The sequence below is a fragment of the Zea mays genome, chromosome 9, assembly GCF_902167145.1.
Source record: "Zea mays cultivar B73 chromosome 9, Zm-B73-REFERENCE-NAM-5.0, whole genome shotgun sequence".
Classification (NCBI taxonomy): Eukaryota; Viridiplantae; Streptophyta; class Magnoliopsida; order Poales; family Poaceae; genus Zea; species Zea mays.
In genome coordinates this window covers 83,299,756-83,313,554 of record NC_050104.1, presented here as the reverse complement: position 1 = coordinate 83,313,554, position 13,799 = coordinate 83,299,756, and the positions used below count along the sequence as shown (strand labels likewise).

The window sequence follows — 13,799 nt, the reverse complement described above, 5'->3', positions numbered from 1 at the left end:
AGACCCCTTTGGATTTATTGTTATATAATGAGTTTTGCTTGCCCGGTGTTCAATTAGTGTACCATTGAATTTTTAGCAGAGCATTGATCAAGCGTTTTGTTCCAAGGATTTTTTAATCAGTTCTAATGCCCATAGATTATCTCATACATGTGTTGATTTCTACACATTTTGAATTTCATCTTATAATCAAATCTGGTCTGCTTGACTGTTGCCTTTTTATTTTCTTTTTAGTAACTTTTTGAGTACCAGTGATGTAAAGGGACACAAGCTCTAGCAATGTTTCTGCTTCTCATGTAGGCCGTGTAAGACGTCGCAAACATCCAACTGAGGTTAGTAATTTCTTGTTCCTTTTGCTCTTTATTGCGCTTTGCTCTCTCTCTCGCTCCCTCTTTAGATTTCAGCTAATACACTGAAACATGGTTCAAGCTAGAGCAGCAGCCTATTTTAGGTGTTCTTTTTCGTACTAATCTTGGTCATTTTTTCAGGCTACCACAGATGGGAATAGAGCTAATGGACAACCATTGCTTGTCAATGATTAGAACAAATATAAATCAATGCTTACCCATACGTATTCTACAGTATGGATGATTGGAGGCTTTGCCTTTATTATTTATATGGGTCATCTATATATCTGGGCTATGGTGGTTGTGATTCAAATATACATGGCAAGAGAACTTTTCAACTTACTCAGAAAATCCAGTGAAGAGAAACAACTGCCAGGGTTCAGGGTCCTGAATTGGTAAGCAATGGTTCATTTTGATTCTACCAAGTTTAAACAGAAATTTGTCAATTTCACAGCTGCCATGCTTTCAGCAGTATTTTTTCCCGTTGTGACGTTTATGCCCAAGTATTATTTCCTATTGTAGGCACTTTTTTTCACGGCAATGTTGTACACTTATGTTGGATGGTTCTCTCTACTTCCAGTTCAGCCTGCATACATTACTAATAAATACCATAATTTTGAATCTAGAACTGTGTAGAGAAATTGGTTAGGATGAAATAGAAAGAGATAGGATGATACTGTGTAGAGAAATTATGTTACAAGTGAATTACATGATTTTTGTATCTAACTGAACCTTGTAGTTATCATGGAAGAGACACTGACTTATTCGTGTGCAGATCTAGATGCCAACCATTACACATGATTCGATTCTAGAAGATCCTGATGGTGACACCTCACAACACAACACATCTCGGACTACTACCATGTCAGTCTCAAGAATGTGATGATAACATGACCATTCAAATTGGTGAAGTACTTCAGATGCAAATTGAGGTTCAGAGATAGTTAAATGAACAACTTGAGGTAAGTCACTGACACCACTAAGATAACGCTCTTGGTTCAGATAGCTTTTTCACATTGTAGATAAGGTAGGTTGAACAATGGGCTATCTCAAGCATTTTGGCTAGCACAGTCCCAAATGACTTACAATTTGGAATGGAGGGAGTACAAGCTACCCTTTTAGATCAATGAATAAGATTGTTTAAGCTAAAAAATATGCACATAGCAATTAGTTATTGTAGGTTGAAGAAACATAGTCTGTTTTTTGGATAATAAAACAAATAGTTTGTTTAAAAACCAAACATGAAAATAGATCTCTCAAACACCAATTTATCGTTGAACTTCAAAACGTTTCGTGAACATTCTCATTAATGTAAGTCTGCAATCTTCAACAGATGGTTGCAACCTATATATGGTCCCTTATTCTAAATTATGATTTTAGTTATAGGTCATGTTTTTTGTCAACCTGTACGAGTCCACTCAATTTTGAACTTCTCCCATGCAGAAATGGTCATTTGTTAAATCTGAGCAGAAAAGATCGGAAATCCAAGGGCTTATGGAATTGGTATTGCAAAGATCTTCATGTGATTCAGATCCTTATAAGGAAAGATAATTTATATACATGAGGGAGCCACCTATTGATTCTTTTGATGTCTCTACATATGGTAATAGTTTCATCTGAGATTGTCTCTACCTACTATATATGCAGCTTGTTTACTAAAAAAGTTCTATTTCTCAAATTACTAACTACTTGATTCTTTACTGCTAGGCCTTAATTTGCTGGATGACATCTTGTTGGGTTATAAAGCTGAATAGCCAATGAATATTGGCATTACAGTAGACGCATTGAAAATATATGCTAAAATATTATGAATGTTATTTACCGCATTTGCTGCGGAGGAAGCCGGCAGCGCGGCTATTGTAACACCCCTGGTGTTACTGGAAACTAAAACTTGGCATGACATCATATGCATTGGCATCTTTGTATTGTAACACACTTAGAATGCATTCACTAGGACCAAGAAAAACTCAAAAGGAGATGTGGTGATGGATAGAGTGAAAAACCTAGTTTGAAAAACTCTAGTTTTGAGCTCAAAAGTGGAATCTGAGATCTGGCCATAATTTGCCAAAAATCAAAATACCAAAGTTGTAGAGTTTCCAAAACCAAACAATTTTCGTGTGTTGAGATTTTCAAGTTTTGAAGGGAAATTTGGAGTAATTTGCAGATTTCAGATTTAATACAGTTTTGGTTCAACTAAAAACAGTTTTCTTTACCTATTTCTGGACCCCTATATGTTTTAATCTGGGGGCTTTTGGCAAAAGGTTTCTATAGTAAACTTGTAGAGTAACCATAGGAGAACAACTTTTATTAAGTATTAAAGCTCTAAATCTATATGGAACTGGTAGAAAAAGGAGCCTAAAGATGCAGTGTTCAGTTTGGAAAATCAGACTTAGAAATTCAGTCCTGCTGATTTTTCAGTCTGAAGCAGATTTGGGATACTCCTTAAGGGCTGATCCATGTAATTCTGGGCTATGAGTGCTGTACCAAAGTGGAAGCCCCTACTTTGATGTGCAGATTTGATTCAGGGTAATGCCACTAAAACCAGTTGGAACAGACAGTAACAGTAGTCCAAAGATTTAATGTGCTAAATCTGAATTCAGACTTAGTTATAATTCTGGGTTCTAAACTTTTATGCCTAAGCCAACTTCGAAGCCCTTTTATTATTCAGTCTATTGGGCTTTAGCTTAGGACCATTATATCAAAATGGTAGAGGATTTATCAGTGTGCAACTTTGTTTAAGGAAGATGGACTTGGTACTCTATAAAAACTGGAGTAAATAATGCTGAAAGATAGGCTGTCAGACTTCTAAAGCTTCAGATGAGGAATAGTGTGCTGGTCTGAATTTCAGTCATTTGGCTCAGCTTTGGAGCTGTATGGTGTCTTTTCTAGGCAGTTTTGAGCTGAGATCTTTATAACAAAACTGGAGATCATCTATAAATGAACAAATTCCTTTAAGTAAGTTGGGTTTGATCCAACACAAAAAGGAAAGGGAAAGCTGTCTCAAAGTCATCCTGTCAGTTTGTGCATTCAGAGTTTATTTCAGCTAACTGAAATTATGGCTCCAATGAAATGTGCCTCACTTTGGATTAGTATAAATTAAAATTTGTGCAGATCGATCTTAGAAGTTTACATCAAAGGTAAAGACCAATATTTTGTGAGTAAGTTTGATGTGCCAAGGTAGCTCTGTTTGTGTGGAGAAATTTGAGAAATAGAGGGATGGATCTGCTTCTGCAGTAGACTGAAGAAGTTCAGGGCAGTTAAGTGCAGTCTGAAAGCAGCAGAAATATTTCCATTCACTAGTTTTTCTAAGGAATTCTGGGGTGATCATATTGGATATTTTGTTGTCCAGGGGAGGGGGAAACGATGCAGAATTAAAATTCATCTAGAAGCTGGTGACTCAGCTGTTGGTTTGCTGTGCTGTCAGTAAATGGAGCCCCATTCTGTTACCCTCTCTGCTCGGCGTGTAAAAATCTGCTTCAACCAGTCCCTGTGCTTGGGGGTCACATGGACGATTTTTACAGACCAAGGGGGGAAAGGTTTTGGATTGAATCAACCTGCAGCCTAGCAGCAATGACTCACCTGCTTGTATTGTGCTGGTTTGCTGTCCATGGGAGACTTTACCACCTCTGCAGTGTCCCTGTACATCTACCCTTACGTGGTGGTCATGCATAGTATTATGGTCATGTTGGCACCAGTTATTCTCCCTGAAAGCCTAAATGAAGTCTCAACCAAGCCGTTAACTCCGGTGCCCTCTCATAGTGTAACAAAGTTCAACGCATGAACTCCCTCATGTTTCGGCTGTCCCCATAGACTCTTCACCATATCATACCGTTCCTCTACACTTAAATTACTTCCTGGATGTTTTCTCAACCCCTTGGCTCCGTTGCTTTAACTGAACCACAAAGTTCTGGGCGTGTGTGGTGACCACCACCACAAAATTCCCCATCTCCTAGTGGCCGGTCTTTTCTGGAAGGTAATATGCTCGATTTGCTTACGTTTCTTAGTACATGTATGATGGGTTGTCGTCGTCTGAGAAGGTCGTCAATGGCCAGTCTTAGCGGCTGCACCCAGGTGTTCGACCTGGGACCGCTAGGGTCACGGCCAGGGACGATACTTTGTGAAAGCAGAGAAACCTAGGGTTCTCAATGCGATTGTCAGTGAGAAGGGGAAATAATGCTTGACCTATTAACAAGTTAACTGAATCGACAGGCGCCTTTGCGCAATAATACCAGCGCAGGGCAGATTTCTCTGCGTTCGTGGGCCAAGCAGTTGGTTTCGGCCTAGACACTATTGCAGTTTTTCCTTTTTCTTTTAGTTGACAACTTGTAAAATGCACCAGAAAACGTAGAAAAATGTAAAAATTGTGAAACCAATTTTGTTGAATCCGCAAAATTTTGTAGTTTCTGCTGAGAACAGTTTTAGGATTTTTGTAGCAATAATTCAATTTTTGGGTAATTAAAAGTGCCTCTGGAATGTATAAATGAATTTTAGAAATAAAACCAGCGCACCAAAAATTGTGAAAATTTGCAGAAAAGTTATATACCCTTAGAATAGCTCCTGGTAGAAATTTGCGTATGTTTAGGTTTGATTTACTTAGAAAACCAGAAACTAGTTTAGTAAACTTTAATCTATTTAGTTCTCTAATTGTTTAAAGTAAGTTTAATTTGATAATTTTGGGCCACTATTAAGAGACCTAGAACCATGTGTATAATCAATGTATGCTTAGTTAAAAGTATTTAAACTTTTCTACCTCTCCCCAAGCGAGAGTTTGCATAGCATATCATTACATAAGCATTCATATACTTCGAATTGACTTGTAAAGCACCTTGAAGAAGAATTTGAAGTTGAAGTAGAAGGGGAGTCTGTTCCTCCATCTGAAACTTCTCCAACTGAGGTTGTCGCTGAAGGTCCTCCAGAGGGTGTCCCATTTGGATTTGCTGCTAACTGCAATATCCTGGTAGAAGAGCCCGACTCTCCTCCTCACCAAGGCAAGCCCCGGTGCATTTGCCACCTCCTTGCTGTTTTAAAAACATTTTATCACTTATATGCTGCATTAGGTGGTAGGAGTTGAATGGGTAAACCTTTGCTGCATAACTTCCTTGAATTATTGATTATCATCCTTGATACCTGATTTGAAAAGCTAGATATGCTTAGCCTGCTTATAGACAAGGAACAAAATATTTTGATGTATGAATCATGTTTTTACAAAGAAAAAGGGGCTGGAATGATGAAGGTATCAAAGGCCTTGATGACTTCATCATTTCTGTAGGGTACCTCTGACAGGTACCAGATTTTCAGAATTATTTTAATATGAGACCAGACGTTGAGCAGGAAAGGTCACCCGTCTGTGTCGATTAAGGACCGTACCGAAAGTAGGCTTGCTAATCTAGGACCCTTTAACTGGCCACATGCCTCGCATGGGTAAGCTTAGCCTCGGTCGGACCAATACCAGAACAGCTCGCACGCACTGGGAGTGGAGAGATGGCGAGAGTAGCTTGTACCCTCCGTGGCAAGAGACTGGAAGGTGGGGTGCTGTACTCTCGGAAACATGGCGGGCACCATGGCGAGAGTTACGTGTACCAACCAGGCCAATGGCTGGACGGTGGAGTGCTGTGCTCTCGGGTCGCGTGAACCCGTTCTGGTCTTGAGAAACCCGGTGGCGAGTTGACATATGCAAGGGTTAAGTGCTACATATGTCGTGTGGTTGGAGATCCTCAGCTGAGTATTAATCGATTCGGATCGCCGAACTTCTCGGATATGAAGACTGGATCACTGCCCTGCATCGTAGATAACAAGTGAAACTAAAGCGGTTAAAATGAAGCTAGTGTAGGACAAGTGAATGCTCTAGATTAGGCAAATCTAGATTCAGGAAAAGTACTTAACTTGTGAAGTAAAAGTTTGGCTTAAGGATTCACTACTAGTAAGCTTTTCTGCAAAACTGAGTCTTTGAAATTTGGTAAGCCTTACCTTGATTCCCAACAACTAGCATATCCTTGAGAGTCTTTTTCTTTAGTCGGGTCAGTCTTGCTGAGTATTTCCATACTCAGGGTTCATCCCATTGTTGTTGCAGGAGAAACTATCAACACGTATGAGTTTTGTTAAACTCATAATGGTGACTTTTACTGGTGTGCATTATGTGTGTGCTGCGGGAAGATGGTTTCTTCCCAGTTGATGTAATAAGTTAGCACTTTAACTCTACCTCAGGCATGTAATAATAAATATTTCATGGTTTGAAACTTATTAGCTTGTTAATGTATATTATCTTATTGTAAAGACTTCCGCTCTACTCCTGTTTTTAAAGTTTATGTTCTTGACTGGTTATTGTAATATTTGCAACTTTGCGTGAATGGTCCTTGGAAATGAACGAGTTCATCGAAACTCGGCAACTCGAGTAAGTTATCTAATCCACTTACATATCTATCCGAGGCCTTGAGGGCAAGGATTGGTGTACGTGGGCCCGATAACTTGGTTGGGTTGTGTCAGCTATGGTCGCCGAGAAGAAGGTCGTCGCGTCTCTGTAGCTTGTCGTCGTTGCTGCGCACAAGGCGGGCTGCGCCGTGGATGCTGTCTGTTTGTATTTCTTTTGGTTGGTTGCATTAAATGTTGTATTGTGTGTTTGGTAATGCAGTTACTTTTGTATTCAGTGAACTGTTTGGTAATGCGGTTCCTTTTGTATTTAGTGAATTGTGTGGTACTGCGTACACACTGTAGTTCTTTTTGTATTAAGTGTAGTAGTGATGAGGTAATGCATTGCACTTGTACTACTGAGCTAAATCTATGTACTTGTGCCTGTTGTGGCTAAAAAGCATATGTTTAAGAAAAAACTGCTTTCTGTGAATGAGGTACTAGCAATCTGTGTACATTGTGGCTCTAAATGGCTAAGTCCGTGTACTTGTGTTTATATGAAATCTGAAATAACTACTGAGGCTATTTATAGTTTCTCGGAAACTATTCTACAGTATCTTGGGAACTTTCAGTTTCAACTGAACTATTTTTAAGTTTCTCAGGAACTAGAGACTATTTTCTCATGAACTATTGTATAGTTTCTCAGGACCTATTCTTCAGTTTCTTAGGAACTATTGTTCAATCTCGCATGAACTATTTTTCTGTTTCTCAGGAACTATTGTTGAGTTTGTCTTGAACTATTGTATAGTTTCTTAGAAATAAATATTGTTCAGTTTCATAGAAATCTGAAATAACTGCAGATTCAAGTGACTATTTTCATAGAAATATGAAATAACTACAAATTTAAGTGACTATTTTTACCGAAATCTGAAATAACTGCAGTTCATAGAGTACAAGGGAAATAGAGGAGTATTTTCACTAGAAAGCAGTGCTTGAGATCATGAATGAATTCTAGACTATTTTCACTAGAGAACAGTAGTTCATTTCACAAATTACAGTTTCAAACAAGTTCACATATTGGTACACACTGCACTTCACATATTACAATTTAAGTGTCCAGATTACACTTTCTTCTTCTTTGGGGTGATTTTTAACTAAACATCTAAGATTGCGTGGAGACGATGTTGCTCATGCTGAAATAGTACTACCAGCTTCTATCGTAGCAATCTGTGATGAGACACCACCAGCCCTCCAGTCACCACTTCTTCAGTCCTTGTATTAGGAACCACTTCATCAGTATGTTACTGTCATATAGCCCGAAGCTCTTTAGTAACCACTTCATCAGTACGTTGCCCGTGAACTATCTCGTGTACATGCAACCTATAGAGCATAATGGAATTAAATAGTTGTGACCTAACCACATAAGAATCTAACTAGGTATATGCTCGTGTGTTGCTATGATAAAATACATTAATATACAAAAAAATATTGTGTTTTATAATATTAACTCCGTAGCAACGCACGAGCATATATCTATAACATACATATGTACATAAGTTATCGTGTTATTATACGGTTCCGTTGCAACGCATGGGCACTCACCTAGTGAAAACAGAAGAATCGGCGGCAGCGAGCGAACCAGGCTTTGAATGGAGGTGCAGGAAACAAATATTAATAGGACCCACATGTCATAGGTACGTAATGTGGAAGGGAAGGGAGCGTGAGGCTGCTGGTCATGGCTATAGGAGCAGAATCGGCGGTGTAGGCTGGTGGCCAAATGGGTCGAGCGTTCTTTTTTATGTTTTTTTCTTCTGTTTTTACAGTGTATATATATTACAAAAAATTATAATAAATTCAAAAATAATATAAAATACCTATCTACAAAATAAATCATTTCGAGATAAATTTTATTAAAGTAGGTTGGGCTCAAAAAAAGAAAGTAAAATGAAACTTTTACAAATACCTACAAACAAAAATTATTAACCTATCAAAATGCATATTCTAAAAACACTTATTTTTAACAGCTCATTCTTATAATAACTATTTTCCTTTCTACTGGAAATTAATAACATAAATTAAGTTACCTTTACTTGATGGACTTAGGGTGTTACAATGGATAATGTGTTCAATCACAAACTCAATTACTTCCGTGTACGTCATGTTTTTTCACAGAAACAACTTCTGTCAATTTAGTGAAGTAGTATGTGGCAACTAGCATAAACCGATGCCCTTTTGATGAAGGATGAATCTCTCCGACGAAGTCTAAACCCCATCCCCTGAAAGGCCATAGTTTAATGATAGGATGCAGTTCAGAGGCAGGCACCAGTTGTAGATCACCGAACCTTTGACACACTTGATAACATTTGTAATCATGTCTGGCCAATAGAAACCAAACCTCCTTAGAAGCCACTTCATCTTAGGAGCTTGTAGGAAACGGGTGACGCCTAGGAGGGAGGGTGAATTAGGACTTCTAAAACTTTTACTAAACTAGGCCACAATTAAATCCCTAAAGCAAAACCTATGCAAATAGTCAAACTAGAATGTGCAAACTATGTTTTGTCTAAGTGTTGCTATCTCTACCGCAATGGCTAAGTTTCAATCTACACTAAATAAGTATGACTACAAGATTGAAACTTAAATGCTTAATATAAATGTGGAAACTTAAAGAGCAAAGTAGAGAAGCAAACTCTCGTGGATGACGCCGGTATTTTTACCGAGGTATCCGAAACCGCGCAAGGTCCCGACTAATCCTCGTTGGTGCCCCTACGCAAAGGGAAGCCCACGCGAGGGCCAAGCACCTCGGTCGAGTAACTCCGTAGAGAGTCACGGGCCTTCTCCACATGCAAGTGGTGCTCTGCTTCTGGCTCCTCTCGGATGCTCCCCACCGTCTCCACTATCGAGCTTCTGGCCGAAACGTCACGGGCCTCGTTCCCTCCGGTACACGATGGCGGCCGTGACACAAACGCAGTTGTCACGGTCTCGCAAGACACTCGCCCCACTCGGTACAATTACAACGACTCACGCAAGAGCCGAGGGGTTCTGAGGCTTATCTAAACTCACTCAACAATATAGGGTTCACCTAGAGCAAGCGCTAAAGCGGTCTAACTAAACTAAGCACTTCACAAAGCACCTACGCTAATCACCGAGTGATTCTATTAAGCACTTGGGTGTAAGAGCACTTGGTAATGTCTACTATATGCCTTGGTATGTCTCTTGGGCTCCCATACTTGGAAATGGCCGGTTGGGGGTGTATTTATAGCCCCCAACACAAATAGAGCCGTTGGAGAAAAGCTGCTGCTTTCTGCGACACACCGGACAGTCCGGTGGTGCACCGGACAGCGCACTGTAGCCTGTCCGGTGCGCCTAGCCATTGCCCTAACAGAGCAGGTGACCGTTGGCACCGTAGGCTTTCCACACCGGACAGTCCAGTGGTCTTCTGACAGGGAATTAGGCTTACACCTATTTCCTAATTGATTTTGGTGGTTGAATTGCCCAACACAAATAATTGGACTAACTAGTTTGCTCTAGTCTATAAGTTCTACAGGTGCCAAAGGTTCACAATAAGCCAATAAAAAGACCAAGAAAATGGTTCAAACAAGTGAGCAAAAGATAACCCGAAAGGCACCCTGGTCTGGCGCACCGGACAGTGTCTGATGCACCACCGGACAGTGTCCGGTGCACCAGGGCACTCGAGGCTGAACTCTTCACCTTCGGGAATTTCCAAGGGCGCTTCGCTATAATTCACCGGACTGTCCGGTGAGTCACCGGACAGTGTCCGGTGCACACCGGACTGTTCGGTGTGACAGCGGAGCAACGGCTACTACGCGTGCAACGGTCGACTACAACGCATTAAATGCGCGCCTGCGCGCAGAGGAGCAGTGCACGCGCGGGTGGCACACCGGACAGTCTACAGGACTTGTCCGGTGCGCCACCGGACAGCCAGGCGGGCCCACAAGAAAGAGCTCCAACGGTCGGAACCCAACGGCCAAGTGACGTGGCTGGCGCACCGGACAGTGTCCGGTGGCGCACCGGACTGTCCAGTGCGCCATGCGACAGCAGCCTCCACCAAACGGCTAGTTTGGTGGTTGGGGCTATAAATACCCCCAACCACCCCACATTCAAGTCATCCAAGTTTTCCACCTTCCAACTACTTACAAGAGCTCTAGCATTCAATTCTAGACACACCCAAGTGATCAAATCCTCTCCCAATTCCACACAAAGCTTTAGTGATTAGTGAGAGAGATTTGTTGTGTTCTTTTGAGCTCTTGCGCTTGGATTGCTTCTTTCTCTCATTCTTTCTTGCGATCAACTCAATTGTAACCGAGGCAAGAGACACCAATTGTGTGGTGGTCCTTGCGGGGAAGTTTGATTCCCGTTTGATTGAGAAGAGAAGCTCACTCGGTCCGGGGGACCGTTTGAGAGAGGGAAAGGGTTGAAAGAGACCCGGTCTTTGTGACCACCTCAACGGGGAGTAGGTTTGCGAGAACCGAACCTCGGTAAAACAAATCTGCGTGTCACACTCTTTATTCGCTTGCGATTTGTTTTGCACCCTCTCTCTCGGACTTAATTATATTTCTAACGCTAACCCGGCTTATAGTTGTGATTAAGTTTACAAATATCAGATTTGCCCTATTCACCCCCCCCCTCTAGGTGACTTTCAATTGGTATCAGAGCCCGGTGCTTCATTAGAGCCTAACCGCTCGAAGTGATGTCGGGAGATCACGCCAAGAAGGAGATGGAGACCGGCGACAAGCCCACTACAAGCCAAGGGAAAGCTTCATCGGAAGAGTCCCGCAACAAGGGGAAGGGGAATGAGAAGAAATCCTCTTCCCACAAGTCACATCGGAGTGGCGACAAGAAAAAGAAGATGAGGAAGGTGGTCTACTACGAGACCGATACTTCATCACCTTCCACCTCTGGCTTCGACGCACCATCCATTACTTCTAAACGCCATGAGCGCAAGAACTTTAGTAAGATCCCCCTACGCTATCCTCGCATTCCTAAACATACACCTTTACTTTCCGTCCCATTAGGCAAACCACCAACGTTTGATGGTGAAGATTATGCTAGGTGGAATGATTTGATGCGATTTCACCTAACCTCACTCCACAAAAGTATATGGGATATTGTTGAGTTTGGTGTATAGGTACCATCCGTAGGGGATGAAGATTATGATGAGGACGAAGTGGCCCAAATCCAACACTTCAACTCCCAAGCCTCAACTATACTCCTCGCCTCTCTAAGTCGAGAGGAGTATAATAAAGTGCAAGGGTTGAAAGGTGCCAAGGAGATTTGGGACATGCTAAAAACCGCGCACGAAGGAGATGAGGTGACCAAAATCACCAAGCGGGAAATGATCGAGGGGGAGCTCGGTCGCTTCCGACTTCGCCAAGGGGAGGAGCCACAAGACATGTACAACCGGCTCAAAACCTTGGTGAACCAAGTGCGCAACCTCGGGAGCAAAAAATGGGATGACCACGAAATGGTTAAGGTTATTCTAAGATCACTTGTTTTCCTTAACCCTACTCAAGTTCAATTAATTCGTGGCAATCCTAGATATACTCTAATGACTCCCGAGAAAGTAATCGAGAATTTTGTGAGCTTTGAATTGATGATCAAAGGCTCAAAGAAGATCAATGAGCTTGATGGCCCCTCCACGTCCGAAGCACAACCGGTCGCATTTAAGGCGACGGAGGAGATGAAGGAGAAGTCTACATCGAGTAGAACACACATCAACGCCTCCAAGCTCGACAACGAGGAAATGGCGCTCATCATCAAGAGCTTCCGCCAAATCCTTAAGCAAAGGAGGGGGAAAGATTGCAAGCCCCGCTCCAAGAAAGTTTGCTACAAATGTGGTAAGCCCGGTCATTTTATTGCAAAATGTCCAATATCCAGTGACAGGGGCGACGACAAGAAGGGGAGAAAGGAGAAGAAGTATTACAAGAAGAAGGGCGGCGATGCCCATGTTTGCCGGGAGTGGGACTCCGACGAGAGCTCCACCGACTCCTCCTCCGATGAGGACGTCGCAAACATCGTCGTCACCAAGGGACTTCTCTTCCCCAACGTCGGCCACAAGTGCCTCATGGCAAAGGACGACAAAAGGAAGAAGGTAAAATCAAGATCCTCCACCAAATATGAAATCTCTAGCGATGAGGATAATGCTAGTAATGAGGAGGATAACTTGCGCATTCTTTTTGCCAACCTAAACATGCAACAAAAAGAAAAATTAAATGAATTGATTAGTGCTATTCATGAGAAGGATGATCTCTTGGACACCCAAGAGGACTTCCTTATTAAAGAAAATAAGAAGCATGTTAAAGTTAAAAATGCTTACGCTCTAGAAGTAGAAAAATGTGAAAAACTATCTAGTGAGCTAAGCACTTGCCATGAGACTATTAACAACCTTAGAAATGAGAATGCTAATTTGTTAGCTAAGGTTGATTCAAACGTCTGTGATGTTCCAATTTCAAATCTTAGAAATGATAATGTTGATTTGCTTGCTAAGATTGAAGAATTGAACATTTCTATTGCTAGCCTTAGAAATGAAAATGAAAAATTGATTGCTAAGGCTAAAGAATTAGATGTTTGCAATATTACAATTTCCGATCTTAGAGATAAAAATGATATATTGCGTGCTAAGATTGTTGAACTTAATTTTTGCAAACCCTCTACATCTACCACTGAGCATGTCACTATTTGCACTAGATGTAGAGATGTTGATGTTAATGCTATACATGATCACCTTTCCATGATTAAACAACAAAATGATCATATAGCTAAATTAGATGCTAAAATTGTCGAGCATGAACTAGAAAATGAAAAATCTCATACCCAAGAAACCTTAAAGGGATTCTTGAGACGGGCTCAAAATGAGTTCGGCTTAAGGATCAAGAAAATTAGAAGCGACAACGGGACGGAGTTCAAGAACTCTCAAATTGAAGGCTTCCTTGAGAAAGAGGGCATCAAGCATGAGTTCTCTTCTCCCTATATGCCACAACAAAATGGTGTAGTGGAGAGGAAGAATAGAACTCTATTGGACATGGCAAGGACCATGCTTGATGAGTACAAGACTTCGGATCGGTTTTGGGCCGAGGCGGTCAACACCGCCTG

General features: G+C 41.4%; 1 long non-coding RNA gene across 1 annotated transcript; it reads left to right on the top strand.

Annotated features, from left to right (window-relative positions):
* Nucleotides 1-485: 485 nt before the first annotated feature.
* Nucleotides 486-5,538, top strand: LOC103638609 (uncharacterized). Its single transcript, XR_002265131.3, has 3 exons — nt 486-739; nt 1,120-1,306; nt 1,788-5,538. It is a non-coding gene; the product is annotated as an uncharacterized lncRNA (long non-coding RNA).
* The last annotated feature ends 8,261 nt before the right edge of the window (nt 5,539-13,799 follow it).